Source organism: Larimichthys crocea, chromosome XVIII, assembly GCF_000972845.2.
Source record: "Larimichthys crocea isolate SSNF chromosome XVIII, L_crocea_2.0, whole genome shotgun sequence".
Taxonomy (NCBI): Eukaryota; Metazoa; Chordata; class Actinopteri; family Sciaenidae; genus Larimichthys; species Larimichthys crocea.
This window is the reverse complement of record NC_040028.1, coordinates 21,882,469-21,906,936: the sequence shown is the minus strand read 5'-3', so window position 1 is coordinate 21,906,936 and position 24,468 is coordinate 21,882,469. Positions and strand designations below refer to the sequence as shown.

Below are 24,468 nucleotides of genomic sequence, written 5' to 3'. Positions count from 1 at the left end.
CTACTGGAGATTGTGAAATCATTGCAACAGCTAGTAGCTAAAGAAGTAACCATAACTAAATCATGCTGAGAGGTTGGGCCAGGAAATCTTAAGCAACTGGACCGGAGGGAGAATGAGAGGGAGGGGATAAGTGAAGCAAACAGGAAACATCTGGAGGGACAAACAGAGAGGATGAACTATGACAATCACCACCTAATATGGTTGGAATCCGCCAAGTGACTCATTGTAGCCTGATGGGGGAAAATCCAACAAACGGGGAGTATAAGAGCCACTGTGCAACAGAGATCGTGGTTATCCTTGTCAGCCGGCACCCGAGTTCGAGACATGCTGGACGACTGACCACATCGGGAGCATTGAATCTTCGGACTTAGACTCTAAACTACAGAGAAGGAACAGACGAACAGCCCAACATCGCAAGAGAAGAATTCGGCGAGCTGCAGCCAGCAAGAGGGAACCGTGCCAAGGAGGATTAACCACCCCCAACCGGCTGTGGGTTTCGACTGGACCAACCAGGATTCTTTTGTGTTCATCCTGCTGATGAGACTGAGGACATCAGGGACTTCCCGAGCTTTGGACAAAGCCAGGGACTCTTGATGAAATCCAGCAGTTACGGCAGTCGTGAAAGGATTGGATCGACTGATCATCGCTTCAGCTTTTCCCTCCCTCTCTCCAAATTGGACCCATCTCAGTAACTCAGCAACAGCCTTTGTATCAGGTTATCAAATTTATTAACATAAGGATAGTGATTTTAGAGGATAGGATTGATCAAATCTGAATGAATTAAACTGTATGCTCGCCCTTGCTAAACTTTGCAATAAATATATCCACTGCAGTTAAAGATTAAGTTGTGGACCTCACGTTTATGACATCTCCTACAGGGTGTAATCATGGGGTATAGTGAGTTCAACATCTAATAAGGTTCTAACAGGTTACTCTAGCCCATTGAAATTAACGGACCCTTGGGGCTCACTGTCCGAGCCACTAAACAATATCCTAGCACCATACCAAGTGCACAGATCAATGAGAGGAGAGCTGCCGTGAACGCACGCGGCTAGTGTAGTATTTGGCCCGCAGGGGCTATTCGGTCAGGTGCTATACTAGAGTAAGCAGGGTAGACGTGCGGATGAGGGCAGTTAGAAGCTAGGCGAATCTCCTCGCCACCAGCTTAAACAGTCCTCTGTACGGTCCCGAGAGGGGCTTGAGGATCGGACCCGTGAGACGGAGAGCTGGACCAGTACCACCTGTACAGGGGTAACTCGGGATCTAACACCACCTAATATGGTTGGAATCCGGCAAGTGACTTATTGTAGCCTGATAGGGGGAAAATCCAACAAACGGGGAGTATGAGAGCCACTGCGCAACAGAGATCGTGGTTATCCTTGTCAGTCGGCATCCGAGTTCGGGACATGCTGGACGACTGACCACATCGGGAGCATTGAATCTTCAGACTTAGACTCTAAACTACAGAGAAGGAAGAGCCGAACAGCCCAACATCGCAAGAGAAGAATTCGGCGAGCTACAGCCGGCAAGAGGGTACCGTGCCAAGGGGGATTAACCACCCCCGACCGGCTGTGGGTTTCGACTGGACCAAACAGGATTCTTTTCGTGTTCATCCTGCCGATAAAAGACTGTGGACATCAGGGACTTTCCAAGCTTTGGACAAAGCCAGGGACTTTCGACAAAATCCAGCAGTCATGGCAGTTGTGACAGGGTTGGATTGAAAGGCCGTCGCTTCACCCTTTCCCTTCCTCTCTCCAAATTGGACCCATCTCAGTAACTCAGCAACAGCCTTTGTATCAGGTTATCAGATTTATTAATATCAGGATAGTGATTTTAGGGAATAAGCTTGACCCCTCCCGGAGCTGCCACCTTACCGCGGTGGAGGGGTTTGCGTGTTCCAATGATCCTAGGAGCTGTTGTCGGGGGCTTTATGCCCCTGGTAGGGTCACCCAAGGCAAACAGGTCCTAGGTGAGGGTCCAGACAAAGTGCAGCTCAATTCCCCCTGATGAAATGACAACTGAAGGAACCAATTTCCCCTTGCCCGGACGGGGGCCACCGGGGCCCCCCCCTGGAGCCAGGCCTGGGGGTGGGGCTCGCTGGCGAGCACCTGGTGGTCGGGTCCTTACCCATGGGGCCCGGCCGGGCACAGCCCAAAAGGTTACATGGGCCCCCCTTCCCATGGGCCCACCACCCATGGGAGGGGTCTTAGCGGGGGACAGGTGCAAAGAGAGATGGGCGGCAGTCGGAGGTGGGTACTCTGGCGGTCCGACCACCCCCGGTTGCAGAAGCTGGCTCTGGGGACGTGGAATGTCACCTCTCTGGCAGGGAAGGAGCCTGAGCTGGTGCACGAGGTTGAGAGATTCCGGCTAGATATAGTCAGCCTCGCCTCGATGCACAGTGTGGGTTCTGGAACCAGTTTCCTTGAGAGGGGTTGGATGCTCTACCACTCTGGTGTTGCCCCCGGTGAGAGGCGCAGAGCAGGGTTGGGAATGCTTGTTTCCCCCCGGCTCAGTGCCTGTACATTGGGGTTCACCCCGGTGGATGAGAGGGTAGCCTCCCTTCGCCTTCGGGTGGGGGGACGGGTCCTGACTGTCGTCTGTGCCTATGCACCGAATGGCAGTTCAGAGTACCCACCCTTTTTGGAGTCTTTAGAGGGGGTGCTGGAGAGCGCTCCCTCTGGGGACTCCCTCGTCCTTCTGGGGGATTTCAATGCTCACGTGGGCAGCGACAGTGAGACCTGGAGGGGCGTGATTTGGAGGAACGGCCCCCCTGATCTGAACCCGAGTGGTGTTCTGTTATTAGACTTCTGTGCTCGCCATGGATTGTCCATAACGAACACCATGTTCAAGCATAAGGGTGTCCATATGTGCACTTGGCACCAGGACACCCTCGGTCGCAGTTCGATGATCGACTTTGTGGTCGTGTCGTCGGACTTGCGGCCACATGTTTTGGACACTCAGGGGGAGGAGAGGGGCGGAGCTGTCAACTGATCACCACGTGGTGGTGAGTTGGCGCCGATGGTGGGGGAGGATAGCGGTCAGACCTGGCAGGCCCAAACGTTCTGTGCGGGTTTGCTGGGAACGTCTGGCTGAATCTCCTGTCAGAAAGAGTTTCAACTCCCACCTCCGGAAGAGCTTCGCTCATGTCCCGAGGGAGGCAGGGGGACATTGAGTCCGAGTGGACCTTGTTCCGTTCCTCAATTGTCGAGGCGGCTGACCGGAGCTGTGGCCATAACGTGGTCGGTGCCTGTCGTGGCGGTGGCCCCCGAACCCGCTGGTGGACACCGGCGGTGAGGGATGCCATCAAGCTGAAGAAGGAGGCCTACAGAACCTTTTTGGCCTGTGGGAGTCCTGAAGCAGCTGACGGGTATCGACGTGCCAAGCGGAATGCGGCCTCGGCGGTTGCGGAGGCAAAAACTCGGGCATGGGAGGAATTTGGTGAGGCCATGGATGCAACTTTTGAACGGCTTCGAGGAGGTTCTGGACCACCATCCGGCGGCTCAGGCGGGGGAAGCAGTGCACTGTCAACACTGTGTTCGGTGGGGACGGCGTGCTGCTGACCTCGACTGGGGACGTCTTGGGTCGCTGGAGGGAATACTTCGAAGACCTCCTCAATCCCACCAGCACGTCTTCCCTTGAGGAGGCAGAGTCTGGGAACCCCGTGGTGGTCTCGTCCATCTCTGGGACTGAGGTCGCTGATGTAGTCAAAAAACTCCTCGGTGGCACGGCCCCGGGGGTAGATGAGGTCTGCCCGGAGTTCCTCAAGGCTCTGGATGTTGTGGGGCTGTCTTGGTTGACACGTCTCTGCAACATCGTGCGGACATCGGGGGCAGTGCCCCTGGACTGGCAGACCGGGGTGGTGGTTCCCCTCTTCAAAAAGGGGGACCGGAGGGTGTGCTCCAACTATAGGGGGATCACACTCCTCAGCCTCCCCAGGAAGGTCTTTTCGGGGGTCCTGGAGAGGAGGGTGCGCAAGATTGTTGAACCTCGGATCCAGGAGGAGCAGTGTGGTTTTCGTCCTGGTCGTGGAACTGTGGACCAGCTCTATACCCTTACCGCGGCCCTGGAGGGTGCATGGGAGTTCGCCCAACCAGTCTACATGTGTTTTGTGGACCTGGAGAAGGCGTGCGATCGTGTCCCTCGGGGGGTCCTGTGGGGGGTGCTCCGGGAATATGGGGACCCGGACCCATTGATACGGGCTATCCGGTCCCTGTACTCTTAGTGCCAGAGCCTGGTCCGCATTGCCGGCAGTAAGTCGGACCTGTTTCCCGTGGGAGTTGGATTCCGCCAGGGCTGCCCTTTGTCACTGGTTCTGTTCATATCCTTTATGGACAGAATTTCTAGGCGCAGCCAGGGCGTTGAGGGGCTGTGGTTCGGTGGCCTCAGGATTGGGTCCCTGCTTTTTGCGGACGATCTAGTCCTGTTGGCTTCATCAGAGCGTGACCTTCAGCTCTCTTTGGAGCGGTTCGCAGCCGAGTGCGAAGCGGCTGGGATGAGAATCAGCACCTCCAAATCCGAGGCCATGGTTCTCAGCCGGAAAACGGCGGAGTGCAGTCTCCGGGTCGGGGATGAGATCCTGCCTCAAATGGAGGAGTTCAAGTATCTCGGGGTCTTGTTCACGAGTGAGGGAAGGATGGAGCGGGTGATCGACCGGCAGATCGGTGCGGCTTCTGCAGTGATGCAGACTCTGCACCGGTCCGTCGTGGTGAAGAAGGAGCTGAGCCGAAAGGCGAAGCTCTCGATTTACCAGTCGATCTACGTTCCTACCCTCACCTATGGTCACGAACTTTGGGTAGTGACCGAAAGAATGAGATCGCGAATAAGCGGCCGAAATGAGCTTCCTTTGCAGGGTGGCTGGGCTCTCCCTTAGAGATAGGGTGAGAAGCTTGGCCATCTGCGAGGAGCTCAGAGTAGAACCGCTGCTCCTCCGCATCGAGAGGAACCAGTTAAGGTGGCTTGGGCATCTTGTGAGGATGCCTCCTGGATGTCTCCCTGGTGAGATGTTCCGGGCACGACCCTCCGGGAGGCGGCCCCGGGGCAGACCCAGGACACGCTGGAAGGACTATGTCTTTCGGCTGGCCTGGGAACGCCTATGGGTCCCACTGGGAGAGCTAGCAGAAGTGGCTGGGGAGAGGGAAGTCTGGGCTTCCCTGCTGAAGCTGCTGCCCCCATGACCCGACTACGGATAAGCGGAAAAAGATGGACGGACGGACGGCTTGATCGTACTTGAATGAATAGAACTGTATGCTTGCCCTTGCTAAACTTTGCAATAAATATATCCACTGCAGTTAAAGATTAAGTTGTGGATCTTACATTTATAGCATCTCCTATTGTTGTAATTTATAAGGTACAGTGTGTTTAACATCTTAAAATGTTCTAACAGGTTACTCTAGCCCAAAGAAATTAACGGACCCTCAGGGCTCACTGCCCAAGCCACTAAAATTATTCTAGCAACCATACCAAGTGCACAGATCAATGAGAGGAGAGCTGCCTTGAACGTACGCGGCTAGTGTAGTAATTGGCCCGCAGGGGCTATTTGGTCGGGTGCTATACTAGAGTAAGCAGGGTAGACGTGCGGATGAGGGCAGTTAGACGCTAGGCGAATCTCCTCGCCACCAGCTTAAACAGTCCTCTGTACGGTCCTGAGAGGGGCTTGAGGATCGGACCCGTGAGACGGAGAGTTGGACCAGTACCACCTGAACAGGGGTGACTCGGGATCTAACACTGGCCAGTGATGCAGTGTTGCTGCTCCAGGAGAGGTCCTGATGAGCACACCCAGAAACCTGGTGCTGCTCACTCTCTCCACTGCAGCACCGTTGATGGTTAGTGGGTGGTGCTGGGTGGAGGCTCTCCGGAAGTCGACAACAATTTCCTTCGTCTTCTCAGAGAGCGATTGTTGTCTCTGCACCACTTGGCCACTGGCCTCATCCCTGTAGTTTGACTCATTGTTGCTGTTGATGAGCCACCACAGTCGTGTCGTCCGCAAACTTGACGAAGAGGTTGCTGTTGTGTGTTGGTGTGCAGTCGTGGCTCAGCAGGGTGAACAGTAAGGGGCTGAGCACGCATCCTTGGAGAGCCCCTGTGTTTAGAGTGATAGTGCTGGATGCGTTGCTGCTGACCCGGACTGCCTGTGGTCTTCCAGTCAGGAAGTCCAGCAACCAGTTGCAGAGTGAGACGTTGAGTCCTAAACAGTCCAGTTTTTGTGTCAGTTGCTGGGGGATGATGGTATTGAAAGCTGAACTGAAGTCTAGGAACAGCATCCTCACATATGAGTCCTTAGAGTCTATGTGAGTAAGAGCTGAGTGGAGGGTGGTGGAGATTGCATCATCAGTGGACTGGTTGGCCCGATATGCAAACTGGTAGGGGTCCAGGGAGGGAGGATGGATTTGATGTGCTGCATGACTAACCGCTCAAAGCACTTCCTGATGATGGGGGTCAGTGCCACAGGGCGGTAGTCACTGAAGCAGGATGGAGAGGCCTTCTATGGAACCAGGATGATGGTGGTGTAGTTGAAGCAGGTGGGGACAACAGCTTGGCTCAGGGAGGTGTGAAGATGTCTGTGAGGACATCTGTGAGCTCCTCTGCACAGTCCTTCAGCACACGATTAGGAATGTTGTCAGGTCCTGCAGCTTTGCGAGCATTGATCCTGGAGAGGGATCTCCTCACGCTGGCTGGAGACAGCGACAGCACCTGGTCACCTGGAGGGGGTGTTGTCTTCTTGCAGGGGTGTTGTTGTCAGCTTCAAACCGTCCAAAGAAGTCACTAAGCTGGTTTAAGTCGTATTTCTTAGATTGATCTCAGTTTGTTCACGTCAATGATGAATCCTCCATGCATACCAAAGTTTGTCATGGAGTCCCACAAGGTTCTGTACTAGGACCACTTGTATTCAGTTTATATATACTTCCTTTAGGGAACATTATTAGGAATCACTCTATCAATTTTCATTGTTATGCTGACAACACCCAATTATATTTATCGATCAAGCCTGATGCAACCAATCAGTTAACTAAACTCCAAGCATGCCTTAAGGATATAAAAAGTTGGATGACCTACAATTTTCTGATGTTAAATTCAGACAAACTGAAGTCCTTGTAATTGGACCCAAACACCTCAGAAACTCTCTTTCTAGAGACTTAGTTACTTTAGATGGGATCACCCTGGCCTCCAGCTCCACTGTAAAAGATCTTGGAGTTTGTTTTTGATCAGGTTGTTGTCCTTTAACGTCACATAAAACAAATTTCGAGGACTGCATTCTTCCACTTACGTAACATCGCTAAAATCAGACGCATCGTGTCTCAGGCGGATGCAGAAAAACTAGTCCACGCATTTGTTACTTCAAGGCTGGACTGTGTAACTTTTGTTATCAGGCTGTGCCCAATAAGTCTCTGAGGACTTTGCAGTTAATTCAGAATGCTGCTGCACGTGTTCTGACAGGAACCAAGATCAGAGATCACATCTCTCCCATTTTGGCTTCCTTGCATTGGCTCCATATTAAATCTAGAATAGAATTTAAAATTCTTCTCCTTACTTACAAAGCTCTTCATGGCCAGCACCATCATATCAAAGAAGCTCATAGTACCTTACTACCCCTCTAGAACACTGCGCTCTCAGGACGCTGGGTTCCTTGTGGTTCCTATTGCACGTCTGTCCGTCCTGGGAGAGGGATCCCTCCTCTGTGGCTCTTCCTGAGGTTTCTTCCACCTTTTTTCCCTGTTAAAGGTTTTTGTGGGCAAGTTTTTCCTCACTGGAACCGAGGGTCTAAGGACAGAGGGTGTCACTCCCTGTACAGATTGTAAAGCCTCAGAGGAAAATGGACTTTGTGACTTTGGACTGTACAAATAAAATCTAATTTGCTTTGCTTTTGTTTCACACTATCAACACTTGCACACTCACACTTCTCACTTATGCACACCCTACACCACTGATACCACTGCTTCTACCCACTCCATAACTTTAAATCCTTTATGATGGTTTAATTTTATTTTAATAAAGAATTGCTTAAACAGATGTACATTGTGTGGACTCTCAGAGCCAGGTCATGACAATGTTGATCCATTTCAAAGCTGTTTGATATTCCTACATTTATGTTTTACATTTTAGTAGCAGGAGACATTTTGTGTATTTTAAAAAATCTGAAGATCACTCGTCTGATCTGAGGCAGATTCAGGCCGTAAACTAGAGGATTATTGATGGGAGGAATGATCAGATACTCTAAAGATAAAACAACTGTGATGATTGGATTCACATTCAAACCGAGTCAGTGAAAGCTCACAGAAGAAGAGAATGAATAGGTCACAAATGTGACCATGTGAGGCAGACAGGTTTGTACGCCTTTCTCTCTGACTTCAGACGAACTTCTTCTGCAAACGAGCAGAATGCGCAGGTAGGTGAACAGGACGAAGAACAGGGGGATAAGAATGGTCGTCATTGTCACAAACTGACCTACGATGTTGTTCAGAGTCGTGTCCACACAGGAGAGCTGAACCACGGGCCAGTTAGAACAGAAAACCCTGTGCAGTTTATTTCCACACAGTTTTAATCGAACAGTGAGACATACACCTAAGCTGATAGCAAATGCAGGATAGAGCACAGCAAACATCAAAAGCTGAATCACCGTCTTTAAAGTCATTTTACTGTGATAATGTAAAGGCTGGCAAATAGCAACCAGTCTGTCATAGCCCATGAGGGTGAGGAATAATCAGCTCATATGATCCATACGTGTAAATGACATAAATCTGAATGAAACAAATGGGGCGTGAGATGAAATGAGTGTCAGACAGAATGTCCCATCAGAAACCTGGGGAAGAAGCCGGCTGAGCCCGTCAGAGGAGTTTAAAGACAGAAAGGAGATAAACAGTAACATGGTGAGGCAGAGACGTCTCCAGGCAGACTGCCAGAATAAGACAATGTTAGCAGAATTATAGTCATGTAGATCAACAGACACAGACGAAGAACAAATATCTGAGGGAGCCATGATCTGAAAACAGAGTCAACTGAAAATAGTCAGGATTCAGGCTGTCGTTGTTCTTCATGTCTGCAAGAGACGTGAGAGTGATGGAGACAAAGAGGGAGGACAAAACTGATTAAAAGGAAAAATGAGTGGTACTACAGTTTAACTGGCCTCAACAAAATAGTTGGTAGGTTTCACATTCGAAACAATTTGACCCGATAATATTCAACATAAAAACAACACATTTCAGGAGAAATAAACAAGTCTTTGACACTAAATGCCAAAAAGCAAACATTTCTCAATCATCATCAGGTTATCACATGGCACAGACTCAAAATGTCCTTCTTCACAAGTGAAAACAGTCACAATTAAGAACACTGTTTCATAATAGATAAACATATTAAAGAGTTAATAAACTGCAAATTTCAAACAATTTTTTCTGATAATATCAACATAAACACATTTCAAGTCATTCAGAAAGATGTGTTCAATAAAACTTTGTTTCCATTGAAGCTAAAAATAAGACAAACACAAAATATATTGTTTAAATAAGTCCCTGTGGTCTGCCCCGTTTAATAAAGTCATAAAGACATTCAGAAAACAGTCTTTGCATTCAAGTGTAATGTGTATCCTATATTTTAGTAAAATACACCATCCTGCTCTGATCTAGTCCAGACCTGAGGCAGCTGCTGAACCTTTATACTGTTGAGCTTTTACCACTGAGAGCAGCCACGTGAACACACAGGGGAGCCGAGGTGTTCACTCAGTGTACTACGTCCAGTTTAGTTGTGCCTTTTTAAAGATGTTGACTCAGTAGTGTTCAATCATAAGTAATGTAACAATACAAATCAACATGTACAGCTGTCTACAGCTTTTCACACTCTTCATCCTGTAAGGTTCATGAGGCCGTCAACTGAAATGTTTAAGGAACAGTGTGAATCAAGAGATAATTGGTCTAATTTCTTGCCTATACCAGCAGGACTGAATCACCCCAACTCTTAGAACTTTTAAAATCCAGTTAAAAACTTTTCTCTTTCATGTGCTTATGGCTGAGCTCGTTTAAAGAATTTCAATCATAATCCTGTGATTCGTTTAATGTTTTAAATTGTTTTCAAATTTGCTTGTTTTAATGATTTTAAATGACATTATGATGGTTTTTAATAAAATTTTCTTCTTTTTAAGAAAAACAAAATAGTGCTACAAAAACACGATATAAACTTCTTTTCAATGAACGTTTAGTAAAACATGTTCTTGTTTCAAGAAAAACTTTGAGCTGCACTTCTTTTTTTCTTTTTCCAAGTCCAACATAAAAGGATAACCTGGGTGGACATGCAAAGTTTTAACCTACTGGGACTGGCCTAAGTGGGTGAGTTCTATCAGAAACATGTAGGCTTCACCTGTAGGTTCCCATGTGGGCTTGAGGGCTTTTACCAGTTCAATTTACAAGCTCAATTAAAGTGAATTTGTACACGAGGCCCAACTGGGCAATTTATCTAAAGGGTCCCCATCTTTGCTCACATGACCTTTGATTATTAAGTGAGGCTAATAATCCATATTTCAGGTTGGACAGTCATACTGTGTTTAAATGTGAATTATGCAAGTCTGGTGACTTTTTCGCTGTTTTGCTAACCCTCTTCTCTCCCCCACCTGACCATGTTCATTTGTTTTCAACAAAGCCGACAAGAACACAATCCATGGTGTGGTGAATAATGTTATTTATCATAAACAATGTTATGATGTGTATATTTGTGTAGTCTTATCTGTCATAAACAAGAGATTACGGGTTACAGGGTGTTTGTGTTGTGGTGCCGTCGAGATGAGAACTGGGTCAGAAGCACTGATCCTGCAGGGTTGATTTTCGGCCAAGAGATGCTAGGTGGAAAGCATAGAGCCTCCATTCTCCCCGTAGTTAACTATCACAATTATTCCCAAGCGGTAAATAAATTGATAATTTAATTATAATAAAGGCAAAAGTCTTGCATAGTTCCTCTTTAAGTAAATACAAAACAGTGCTACAAAAAACACAATATAAAGTTGTTTTCAATGAATGTTTAATAAAACATGTTCTTGTTTCAAACATAAAACTTTTGAGCTACACTTCTTTTTTTCTTTTTTACTAAAGTCCAACATAACATAGGATAACCTGGGTGGACATGCAAAGTTTTACCTACTGGGACTCTTCCTTTTGGCGGAGTACCCCACCCTCCAACTTTTTTTGAAGCGCTCTCTGAGCTCTTGCTGTTCTGTTTCCACCTCTGTCATAGGCTCTGATGAACCACTTGGAGAGGGCCCTTTTTGAACCCTTCTGTGTAATTTCTTGGGTCAATGCATTCCTCTTAAGTGCTCCTAAAAATAAATCACAAGAGCCATTTTTTTGAACAATATATTTATTAACATTTTCTTACATACACTTGTATATACACACATGTCATTATATCAAATATGTAAGTCTGTGCTCCAACAAAAGCACCTGTTATGATACAAGTGTCATAAACAGAACAAAACCGAACAAACAAACAAACAACCATTACATATACACATCACTGACACTCACTTCTCATCCATAAGACATTTTATGCGTAACTTAAGGGCTTAATACAGTTGCGGGTATTTGAATTTATTTTTTGAATATGAATTTGTATTCAGTCCTGTTGTAAAGGTGTACATGACTACTTATTCCTCCTCGTTATCATTTGCTAAATCAATACCATTAACAAACATATTAAATGGTTTCCATATCTCTTCGAACATATCTTGCCTTCTTTTTCGTATGTATGTCACTCTCTCCAAAGTAAAGGTTGCCAGCATCTGTTTCACCCAATACGTTACACTTGGTCTGCTGATCTTCTTCCAAATCATTGCAATGAATCTTTTGGTATGTAAAAGACTGTTAGGTGGACCACAATTGCAGCTGGAGCATACAGGCAAAAGAATACCAAGGCAGGATTGTAGCGTGTCAGGCGGGTCTTTTATTGGTCCATGTTAACAGCATGGCAAACACTCTCCACATCATACCACAACCACCCAATGATCCCAAAATGGCGCCTTATATAGGGTGTCTAGGTAACGAGGGAGAACCCATTCACTGCCTTGCTCTGTCTAAGAAACACTTATTGATTTAATCCTCCCACTATATTCATACACCCACACATTTACCAACACAACCTCCCCCCAATTCTAGCACACACACTAACACTAATAAAATACACCATTTCCCAACACCCCCATCAATCACCACTTGGATGCTCCCAGAACTACAAATATGGTGACCGTTCCTGGGGAAGCCTTTTGCCCGAACACCCTGGAGACAAAGGAAACTGGTGAGTACCATTTCACACACACTTTACTATTCCCAATAAATTAACACACAATTGCACATATATATTAGATTAATCACATTATGTCACGTTTGCATTCAATTACCAACAAAATAATGCACATTAAATCTCATGTCCCTCTTTTGCAGGTGGAACCATGTGGCCATCACAGAACCTACCAGCACCAATAAGATCTACAGGACAATGAATGTAAAAATATTCCATTATGTATATCAAATATCTATATGTATATCAAATGTGCAAATATGCCATGTGCAAAGTGTGCAAACCCAATAAAGTGCCACTGCTTTACAAAAGTGCCTGTGCAACTCTCTCCACCAGATCATCAATTCGAGGCATGGGGTATGGGTCAAAGTTGGACACTGCATTCAAGTATCTGAAATCAATACAAAACCTGAGAACCATCTTTCTTTGGAACCAATACAATGGGACTGCACCACTCACTGCAGGAAACCTCTATTATTACCAGCTCCAACATCAACTTAATTTCCTTTTGCAGCAGAGGAATTAACCGCTCAGGAATCCTGTAGCTCTTCTGCCGCACCGGGGCATCTCCCTTCAGCCGAATCCTGTGCTGCACCAGTGAAGTGAAACCTGGGGTCTCTCTAAAGAGCTCTGGGTTGAGCAAGGGTTTTACCTCTGCCTGCTGTGTGAAAGATAGATGCGACAGGTATATCTGTGGGGGCTCCACTGCCGTGGTGGTGGCTGTCAACAGAGGAGTCCTCCTGCACAGCACGGACCAAAAGCCCAAAAGCTGCTGGTGCACCGGCTCCTGGAACTCCTTCAGCAAGTTAATATGAAAAGTCTGATATTTTTTAAACTTGTCTGGCATAAAAAGTTCATATGTGACCTTACCCACACGTTTGCTGATTTCATACGGTCCATGCCACTTAGTCAGCAACTTACTTTCACTGGTTGGCAGCCTTCCGATCATACCACACTTTCTGGTTTCGTTGCGCTGACTCCATGTGTTCATGTGCAAGTGCTGTCATCTCCTCCAGTCTCTCCCTCATTTTTACTACATACGCCACCACATTTTCTCCTTCCGGCTTTGAACTCTCCCAGTAGTCTCTCAGCAGGTCCAGCGGTCCTCTCACCTGGCGGCCGTACAACAGTTCAAAGGGAGAGAAACCTGTGGAGGCTTGTGGGACCTCTCTGTAGGCAAACAGCAGGTATGGCAGCCAGCGATCCCAATCAGAACCTGTGTGAGACACAAACTTGCGCAGCATGCTATTTAGTGTCCGGTTATACCGCTCCACCAGCCCATCCGTCTGGGGGTGGTAAGGGGTGGTCTTAATGCCCTTTACTCCTAACACTTGATAAACCTGCTGCAACAGTTTTGACAAAAAATTGGTCCCACAATCTGTTAGGATTTCCTTGGGTATGCCCACATGAATTGTTAGCACATCAACGTTAACATGTTAATGCTAACTGCTAGTGCATGAGCGCTAACAATGCTAATATTAACATGCTAATGTTAACTGCTAGCACATCAGCGTTGCACACACACACACAGACACACACACACACACACACACACACAGAGACACACACACACACACACATACAGTCAGAGATGCAGGGAACACAGACACAGATTGACACACATAAGACAAAAGACTCCCTTTAAAATAAGAGTCCCTTCAAAATAAAAGACTTAAAACTCTTCTTAACAGCTCTCACCTACTTCCACAAATTTTGTACCACAGAATTAAAAAATATATCAGGACATTCAGCTCATTTTACTTCTACACTGACCTTCTACAATCCTTCTACACTTTAAACTACTTCCCCTACTACTGCAGATTAAAATACAAATACATTATACAAACTTCAAATCTTTCTACAGACCTACAATTTAAACTACTTCTCCTTTACTACAGACTTCATTCAAACTACACATTTCAACAGATCTTGTACTATTAAACTTCAACTTTTTTTTTAGATTCAACTCATTTAGAACAGACACACACACACACACACACACACACACACACACACACACAAACACATACAGTCAGAGAGGCAGGGGACACAGATTGACACACATAAGACAAAAGACTCCCTTCAAAATAAAAGACTTAAAACTCTTCTTAACAGCTCTCACCTACTTCCACAAATTTTGTACTACGACACCACGACATTCAGCTCATTTTACTTCTACACTGACCTTCTACAATCCTTCTACACTTTAAACTACTTCCCCTACTGCTACAGATTAAAATACAAATACATCATACAAACTTAAAATCTTTCTACAGACCTACACTTCAAACTACTTCTCCTTTACTACACATTTCAACAGATCTTGTACTATTAAACTTGTATTCAACTTTTTTTTAGATTCCACTCATTTAGGACATTACTACTACACTAACTTTCTACAAACTAACACTTTTAACTACTTCTCCTACTACTACAGACTTCATTCAAACTACACAATTCACCAAGATCTTGTACTATTATTTTACTAAATTCTACTATTAATATTCTACAAATTATTCAACTTTTTCTACAAATATTTTACCATTTCATATCCATAATACAAACTTCAAATCTTTATACAGACCTACAATCATAGCAATAATGCTATGGCTGTGGGCTATGAACAAAGGCTTTGGTGAACGCTACGAGAGACAAAACACTTCGGCACGGGACAAAGGGAGACGCAGACAATATATACACTGGGTAATGGGGAACAGGTGGAAACAATCAGAGCGGGGAAGACAATCAGACCGGTGACACATGAGGAAGGGCAAGTGACCTGAAACGAGAGGAGAGTTATCTTTCAAAATAAAACAGGAAATGACAAGACAAGACAAAAACCCAGCTTGACCTCACCGCGGTGTGACAGTTGAAGCTGTCTCTGTTATAGTTTAGGCTCGCTACGTGCTGATTGATCGACTCTCACCCTGGTTGCTTGGCAACCTCAAGCATGCCTTTGACTAACTTTTTTGAAGTCTGTGTATGATATCAGACTATCAAGACTACATTTTTGATGTCGGCCATTTTATCCTTGTCTTCTACCCCTCAGTTTTGAGGTAGTATCTGAAAAAGTCCCATTTACATTGCCTTTTCAAGGTGCAAACATTTCTGCCCCATCATCTGTATCTGGCCCAGAGGTATAAGCGCAGAATTGATCTGGCTCTGAGGTAGTGTCAGAGTATATATATGGGGCACATTTAGTCAGCCTATATGTGGGCACCCTATATGGTACCCATGTAGCTAAAATCAAATGGCTCCCACATAGTCTTTCCCAGTTCCATACCACACCCACTTAGCCCACTTATATTCCATATAGGGCCCATGTCCATGCTACCCAGTTCCAGCCGGAACTCACTTAGCCCACATATATACGTTATGGGGCCCATTAAGCAAGTCTATGTGGGCTTCACATGTGGGGCCTATGTTTCTGAAACATGGGCTTCACATGTGGGGCCTATGTTTCTGAAAAAATATGGGGCCCTTATTTGCCCTGTTTATGCCCATGCCCACTTAGCCCACTTACATCCCTTATGGGGGCTCATACAGCCAGCCTACATGGGCTTCACATGTGGGGCCCATGTAACTGCAACCATATGGGACCATCAAATTTGCCCAGTTCAAGCCCGTGCCCACTCAGTACCCACATAGCCCGTATTTAACCCTGTACACACACAACTAGTGACTAGTGTACCCACTTTTCAACTCCAACACTCTTTCCAAATTGATAACACAACTGTGATGGGCCTCATCACTGGAAACAATGAAACAGGTCAAGCAGAAGGAAGTAGAGGGCCTGAACTGCTGGTGTCAAGGCTGTCAGTTATGGCATCAAATGAAATGCCATTCACAAAGACCCCTATGGATAAGAAGAAATTGAGCTGCGGGACGTTGCCTGGAATGGGTAGACCGCTCAGCACTTTGTGATCACCACACGTGGAAGCTTGTAAACTGTGCTGCTACAAATGATTCCTTTGAACGTCAATTTACAGAGTTTCTTATTTAGAATCGAACACTGTGGCACTGCATACCTGACAAAACAGGCACAAAGCCAGGCTAAAACCAAGAACATAATCACAGTGTTTTTCTCATGATGGTTGGATATTGCAGAGGTTTACATTAGCACCTACTGTCATGGCCATAGCTGCCCACAGTAAGAACTCTGAAGAGACTAAGAGTCAAATATGAACCACTGAAAGAACAGGCTGAATATGTTATGATCTGTTTGTCGAAGAATCAATCCGAAGCTTTGGGTAGAAAACAGTGCTGTAAACAACAGAGTTGATTAACAAAGCTGCAATGAAAATGTACATAGGCTATGGAGGTCTCAGCACTTTGTGATCAACCCACGTGGAAGCTTGTAAACTGTGCTGCTACAAATGATTCCTTTGAAGTCAATTTACAGAGTTTCTTATTTGCATTCTGAACATTGGCACTGCAACTGACAAAACAGGCACAAGCCAGGCTAAAACCACAGACATAATCACAGTGTTTTTCTCATGATGGTTGGATATTGCAGAGGTTTACATTAGACACTACCTGTCATGGCCATAGCTGCCCACAGTAAGAACTCTGAAGAGACTAAGAGTCAAATATGAACACTGAAAGAGACAGGCTGAATATGTTATGATCTGTTTGTCGAAAAAGTCAATCCGAAGCTTTGGGTAGAAAACAGTGCTGTAAACAAAACAGAGTTTATTAACAAAGCTGCAATGAAAATGTACATAGGCTATGGAGGTAAGCACTTTTGATTCAACACACAGTGAGCTTGTAAACTGTGTCTACAAATGATTCCTTTGAAAGTAATTTACAGAGTTTTTATTTATCGAAAAACAATTGGCACTGCAACGACAAACAGGCACAAGCCAGGCTAAAACCAAGAACATAATCACAGTCTTTTTTCTCATGATGGTTGGATATTGCAGAGGTTTACATATAGACACATACCTGTCATAGGCCATAGCTGCCAACAGTAAGAACTCTGAAGAGACTAAGAGTAAAATATGAACCACTGAAAGAACAGGCTGAATATGTTATGATCTGTTTGTCAGATAAAAAGTCAATCAGAAGCTTTGGGTAGAAACCGTGCTGTAAAACAAACAGAGTTGATTAACAACGTGCAATGAACAATGTACATAGGCTCATGGAGGTTTGGTGATCCAGATCAGATAGACAACAAGATAGAATTACTGCAGAGTATCAGAATATATGCTTGAACATGATCACAAAATAAGATATCTGTATTATAATGTTCAATACCCATCAAAGTTATATATTGTACGTTTACTTGATATCCATGAAAGTTGTCTATATAAAAGACTTTAAAGATCACATACAAGCTGTATAGATTTGTTTCTTCATTCACCTGTACCTGACCTCCACATACACTTGTATCTGTTGAAATACACCAGAAAACACAGACCTTCAGGATTCAGAAAGTGAACTGTTTGAGTCTGTGGATGCTTTTTAATCAGCCTCCAAACCCTCAATGGATCTCATTAAAATCTGCACCAAGGTCTACGACTATCAGAACAACTTCATCAAACTCTAGAGGCCTGGAACCACAGGTGGTGTTCACTGTTTTCCTGTGCCAATTCATCAGAACTGACCCTGTATTACATCATCATTGCTATAGAAATGCACTAAACACTGTACACAGATTAATTGTAATAATACCTGACACTCGCTGTTTTGATTTGTTTATGTGTGAAAAGGTTTGTGAAGTGGCCACATGGCAAAAGTCCAGCCTTGCGACACCAGCAGATTCAGGCCCTCTATCCTTCTTTGACCTGTTTCATTGTTTCCAGTGATTAGGCCCATCACAGTTGTGTTATCAATTTGGAAAGATGTTGGAGTTGAAAGTGGGTACACTAGTCACTAGTTGTGTGTGTACAGTTACATACGGGTATGTGGGTTACTGAGTGGGCACGGCTGAACTGGGCAAAATTTTGATTGGTCCCATTAGGTTCAGTTACATGGCCCCACATGTGCATGCCCACTGTAGGCTGGCTGTATGAGCCCCCATAGGGATGGTAGTGGGCTAAGGGGAGGGCAATGGAATAAACAGGGCAATAAGGGCCCATATTTTTTCAAGAAAACCAGCGCCCCACATGTGTGAAGTGCCCATGTTTCAGAAACATAGGCACCCAGCACTGTTGAAGGCCCACCAAGACTTGCCTTAATGGCCCCAAACGTATATATGTGGCTAAGTGAGTTCCGGCCTGGAACTGGGGGTAGCATGGACATGGGCCCGTTATGGGAATATCAGGGGCTAAGTTGGTGTGGTAATGAACTGGGCGGAAAGATATGTGGGAGCCATTTTGATTTTAGCTACTGGGTACCAATAGGGTGGCCACATATAGAGGCTGACTAAATGTGCCCATATATATACTCTAGACACTACCCTACCAGAGCCAGATCAATCTGCGTCTTTATTACCTCTGGGCCAGATACAGATGGATGGGGCAGACATAGTTTGCACCTTGAAAAGGCAATGTACAAAATGGGGGGACTTTTTCAGATACTAACCTCAAAACGGGTAGTAGAGAGGTAGAAGACAAGGATAAATGGCCGACATCAAAAATGTAGTTTGAAGTCGATATCCTATACACAGACTTCAAAAAAGTTAAGTCAAAGGTCAATGCTTGAGAGGTTGCCAAGCAAACCAGGGTGAGAGTCGATCATCAGCAGCTAAGCGAGCCTAAACTATATACAGAGAACGGCTTCATAACTGTCCACACCGCGGTGAGGTCAAGCCTGGGTTTTTTGTCTGTCTTTCGTGTCATTCCTGTTTATTTGTGAAGATAACTCTCCTCTTCGTCAGGTCACTTTGCCCTTCCTCATGTGTCTACCGGTCGATTGTTACTTTCCGCTCTGATTTGTTTTCCACCTGTTCCCCATTACCCTGTGTATATATTGTCTTGCGTCTCCCTTTGTCCCGTGCCGAAGAAGTGTTTGGTCTCTCGTAGCGTTCACCCCAAGCCTTTGTTCATAGCCCACAGCAATAGCATTCATGTATGATTGTAGGGTTGTATAAAGATTTGCAAGTTGTTTACTTATGGATATGACTGGTAAATATTTGTGAACCAAGTTGATGAATTTGTAGAATATTAATATGAATTTAGTAAAATAATCAGTACAAGCTATGTGTGAATTGTGTAGTTTGATAAATGAGTCTGTAAGTCATCGGCGAAGTAGTTAAAAGTGTTAGTTGTAGAAGTTAGTGTAGTAGTAGTTCTTACGAATGAGTGGACTCTCAAAAACAAAGTTGATACACAGTTTAATAGTACAAGATACGTGGAAATGTGTAGTAAAGGAGAGTACGTTTGAGTGATTAGGTAACTGTAGAAGATTTGCGTTTGTATGATGTATATTGATCTTTTCAATTGACTCTTAGCCACGTACAGAAGGGAAAGTATTGGTTTAAAAAAGTGTAGAAGGATTGTTAGGAAGGTCAGTGAAGAAAGTAAAATGAGGCTGAAATGTCGTGGTGTCCCGTAGTAAAAATTTGTGGAAGTATAGTGGAGAGCTTGTTAGTTAAGACAGAGGTTTTAGTCTTTTTTATTAATATATTTTGAAGGAAGCTGTCTTTTGTGTCTTAGTGTTGATTCTGAATTCCCTGTGTGACACACTTCCCCTCTGACCTCTATTGGGCCTCCTCGTACTGGTTCGCTCCTTCCGTTACTCCCCAACGCACCCCCTCGACTGTCGTAATAATCTGTCCTACCCATGGTCAATACTAAATTGTTACGTATCCCCAAGTGTATGTGTGGTCCTGCCCTCCTCTTGGGGTTGTTTGTTTTTGGCTGGCCTGTGTTTACTTGTGTGTGTGTGTGTGGTGGTGTTGTGTCTGTTCTAAAGAGTTTGAACACTAAAAAATCTAAAAAAAGTTGAAAAGTTTAAGAGTCTCACAAAAAAAGTCTGTTGACATGTGTACGTTTGACGTCTGTAGTAGGAGAAGTAAGTTTAAAAAAAACTTGAGGGTCGGTAGAAAGATTGATGAAGTTTGTATAAATTTATTTGTAGTTTTAAGAACTGCAGCAGTAGTAGGGGAAGTCGTTTAACAGTGTAGAAGGACTTTGAAAGGTCAGTTGTAGAAGTAAAATGACGCTGAAGTCCTGTATCTATTTTTTAATTCTGTGGTACAAAACTTTGTGGAAGTGGTGAGAAGCTGTTTAAGAGAGTTTTAAGTCTTTTATTTTGAAGGGACTACTTAGTTTAAACGGGACGTCTTTTTTGTCTTGATGTGTTGTAATCTGTGTCTGTGTTCCCTGGCAATCTCTGACTGTATGTGTGTGTGTGGGTGGGTGTCCTCTGTGTGTGTGTGTGTGTTGTCTTGGTGTGTGTGTGCAACTCTGATGTGCTAGATCAAGTTAACATAGCATGTTAATTGATTAGCTATGTTAGACGCTCAGTGCACACTACGCAGTTAGCATTAACATGTTAACGTGTGATGTGCGAACAATTCATGTGGGGGCTACCCCAGGGAAACTCCGACACAGATTTGTGGGGACCACATTTTTTTGTCAAAACCTGTTTGCCAGCAGTTTATCAAGTGTTAGGAGGAAAGGCATTAAGTACCACCACCTTAACCCCCCCAGACGGAATGGGCGGTGGAAGCCTGTATAACCGGACACTAATAGCATGCCTGCGCAGTTGTGTCTCACACAGGTTCTGATGTGGATCCCTGGCTGCCATATGCTTGGTTTGCCCTACATAGAGGTCCCACAAGCCTCCACGGTTCTCTCACCTTTGAACTTTGGACGGCCGCCAGGGTGAGAGGAGCCGATGGAACTGCTGAGAGACTACTGGGAGAGTTCAAGCCGGAAGGAGAGAAATGTGGTGGCGTATTGTATGTAAACCATGAGGGAGAACTGGGAGGAGATCGACAGCATTGCACATGAACACATGGAGCAGCGCACGAAACCAGGAAAGTTGTGGTCAATATCGGAAGGCTGCCAACCAGTGAAAGTAAGTTGTGACTAAGTGGCATGGACCGTAATGAAATCGAGCAAAGTGTGGTCTCACGTGTAGTTCTCATATTGGTCACAAAGGGACGTGACGGATGCTGTATGAGACTTGAACTTTTATGCCAGACAAGTTTAAACACTAAATTGTATCGCTTTAGGGTCACATTTTACTATATTACTGCTGAAGGAGTTCCAGGAGCCGGTGGCACCAGCACTTTTGGGCTTTTTGGTCCATGCTGTGCAGGAGAGACTCCCTCTGTTGACAGCCACCACCAACGTCAGTGGAGCCCCCACAGATTTACTGTCACAATTCTATCTTCACACAGCAGCCAAGGTAAAACACCCCTGTCAACCCAGAGCTCTTATAGGGACCACAGTTTCACTTCCACGGTGCATGGGCACCAGGATTCGGCTGAGGAGATGCCCCCGGTGGTGCGACGCAGAAGAGCACAGGAGTTCTGAGCGGTTAATTCCTCTGCTGAAAAAGGAAATTAAGTTGTGTTGGAGCTGGTAATATAGGGTTTCCTGCAGTGAGTGGTGGCAGTCCCATTGTAATTGGTTCTAAAGAAAGAGTGGTTCTCAGTTTTGTATTGATTTTCAGATACTTGAATGCAGTGTCCAACTTTGAGCCCACCCCCATGCCTCGAATTGATGATCTGGTGGAGAGAGTTGCACAGGCACTTTTGTAAAGCAGTCACTTTATTGGGTTTGCACACTTTGCACATGGATATTTGCACATTTGATATACATTAGATTATTGATCATACATATGGAATATTTTTACTTCCATGTCCTGTAGATCTTATTGGTGCTGTGTGGTTCTGTGATGGCCACATGGTTCCAACCGCAAAAAGGACATGGAATTTAATGTGCATTCAATTTTGTTGGTAATTGAATGCAAACGTGACATAAATGTGATTATCTAACTATATTGCAATTGTGTGTTTAATTTATTGGGAATAGTAAAGTGTGTGTGAAATGGTAACTCAAGTTTCTTTGTCTCCAGGGTGTTCGGGGCAAAAGGCTTCCCCAGTGAACGGTCAGCCATATTTGTTAGTTCTGGAGCAATCCAAGTGGTGTAGGTTTTGATGGGGGTGTTGGGAAATGGTGTCTTTTATTAGTGTTATGTGGTTGTGCTAGCATTGGGGGGAGGTTGTGTTGTAAATTGTGGGGTGTATGCAATATGTGGGAGGATTAAATCAATAAAGTGTTTCTTAGGACAGAGCAAGGCATGAATGGGGTTCTCCCTCGTACCTAGACACCCTATATAAGGCGCCATTTTTTGGGATCATTGGGTGGTGTGGCTGTGTGGCTGAGGTGTTGCCCATGTGGTTAAATGGGACCAATAAAAGACCCCCCCGCCTGCGACACGCTACATCCCTGCCTTGGTATTCTTTTTGCCTGTATGCTCCAGCTGCAATTGTTGTCCACCTGAACAGTCTTTTACATACCAAAAGCTTCATTGCACTGATTTGGAAGAAGATCAGCAAGACAAGTGTAACAGTATTGGTGAATGAAACAGATGTGGCAACTTTACTTTGGAGAGAGTGATCCCTACGACAAAAGACAGGCAAGATCTGTTCGAAGAGATATGGAAACCATTCTCAATAGTTTGTTATGGTATTGATTTAGCACCATGATAACGAGGGAGGAATAAGTAGTCGTTCACCTTTACAACAGGACTGAATACACAAATTCCTATTCCAAAAATAAATGCAAATTACCCGAACTGTATTAAAGCCCTACGAATACGCATAAAATGTCCCTTCTGGATGGAGAAGTGAGTGTCATTGATGTGTATATGTATGGTTGTTTGTTTGTGTTGTTCGGTTATGTTCTGTTTCTGACACTTGTATCTAACAGGTGCTTTTTGGTGGAGCCAGACCAGACTTACATATTTGATATAATGCAATTGTGATAAAGCCCTGCACTAGCGTCTACGCCTACGGAGCCTGCCCCTTGTCTCAACTGCTCGCTTTCTTACTTACTCTCTCCTAGTACTGCGAAAATGATATAAAAATAAGAATATATTAGTTCAAAAAACGTGGGCTCTTGTGATTTATTTTTAGGGAGCACTTAAGAGGAATGTCATTTGACCCAAGAAAATTCACAGAAGGGTTCAAAAAGGGCCCGCATCCAGTGGTGATCATCAGGAGCATGGACAAGCTTATGGTGGAAACAGAAGAGCACAAGGAGCTCAGAGAGAGCTGTCAAAACAAAGGGGGGTGGGGGTGTGGAGGGTCTCCACCAAGAGGAGAAGAAGTCCCAGCGTAGGTAAACAACTTTGCATGTTCCACGCCAGGTATCACTATGTTATGTTGGACTTGGAAAAAGAAAAAAGAAGTGCAGCTCAAAAGTCTATTCTTGGAAAACAAGAACATGTTTTACTAAACGTTTCATTGAAAAAGAGTTTCTATCGTGTTTTTTGTAGCACTATTTTGTATTTTCTTAAACAAAGAAAATTTTATAAAAACATCATAATGTCCTTTAAAATCATTTTAAACAGACATTTGAAAAAAAACCAATTTAAAACATTTAACGATCACGGATTATGGATTGAAAATTCTTACAAGAGCTCAGCCATAGCACATGAAAAGAGAAAAGTTTTTAACTGGATTTAAAAGTTCTAAGAGTTGGGGCTTTTGATTTCAGTCCTGCGGTATAGGCAAGCAATTAGACCCCCATTTCTCTTGATTCAACTTGTTCATAAACATTCAGTTGACGGCCCCCATGAACCCTTACAGGATGAAAGCGTGTGAAAAGCTCGTCGACAGCTGTACATGTTGATTGTTATTGTTACATTACTTATGATGAACACTACTGAGGTCAAACATTCTTTAAAAAGGCACCAACTAAACTGGATGTAGTACACTGAGTGAACACCTCGGCTCCCCTGTGTGTTCACTTGGCGCCCAGGGTAACAGCTCACAGTATAAAGTTCAAGCAGCTTGCCCAGTCTGGATGATCAGAGCAGGATGCTTGTATTGACTAAAATATAGATATACATACCACTGATGCAAAGACTGTTTTCTGAATGTCTTTATGTACTTTATAACTGGGGCCAGACCACGGACTTATTTAAACAATATATTTTGTTGGTTGCTTTATTTTTAGCTTCAATGGAACAAAAGTTTTATTGAACAAAAAAACTCTTTTCTGAATGACTTGAAATGTGTTTATGTTGAATATTATCAGACAAAATTGTTTGAAATTTGCAGTTATTAACTCT

At 44.7% G+C, this 24,468-nt stretch overlaps 1 pseudogene; it reads right to left on the bottom strand.

Annotated features, from left to right (window-relative positions):
• Positions 1–5,942: 5,942 nt before the first annotated feature.
• LOC113748207 (olfactory receptor 51I2-like) lies at positions 5,943–20,000 on the bottom strand (annotated as a pseudogene).
• Positions 20,001–24,468: the final 4,468 nt, after the last annotated feature.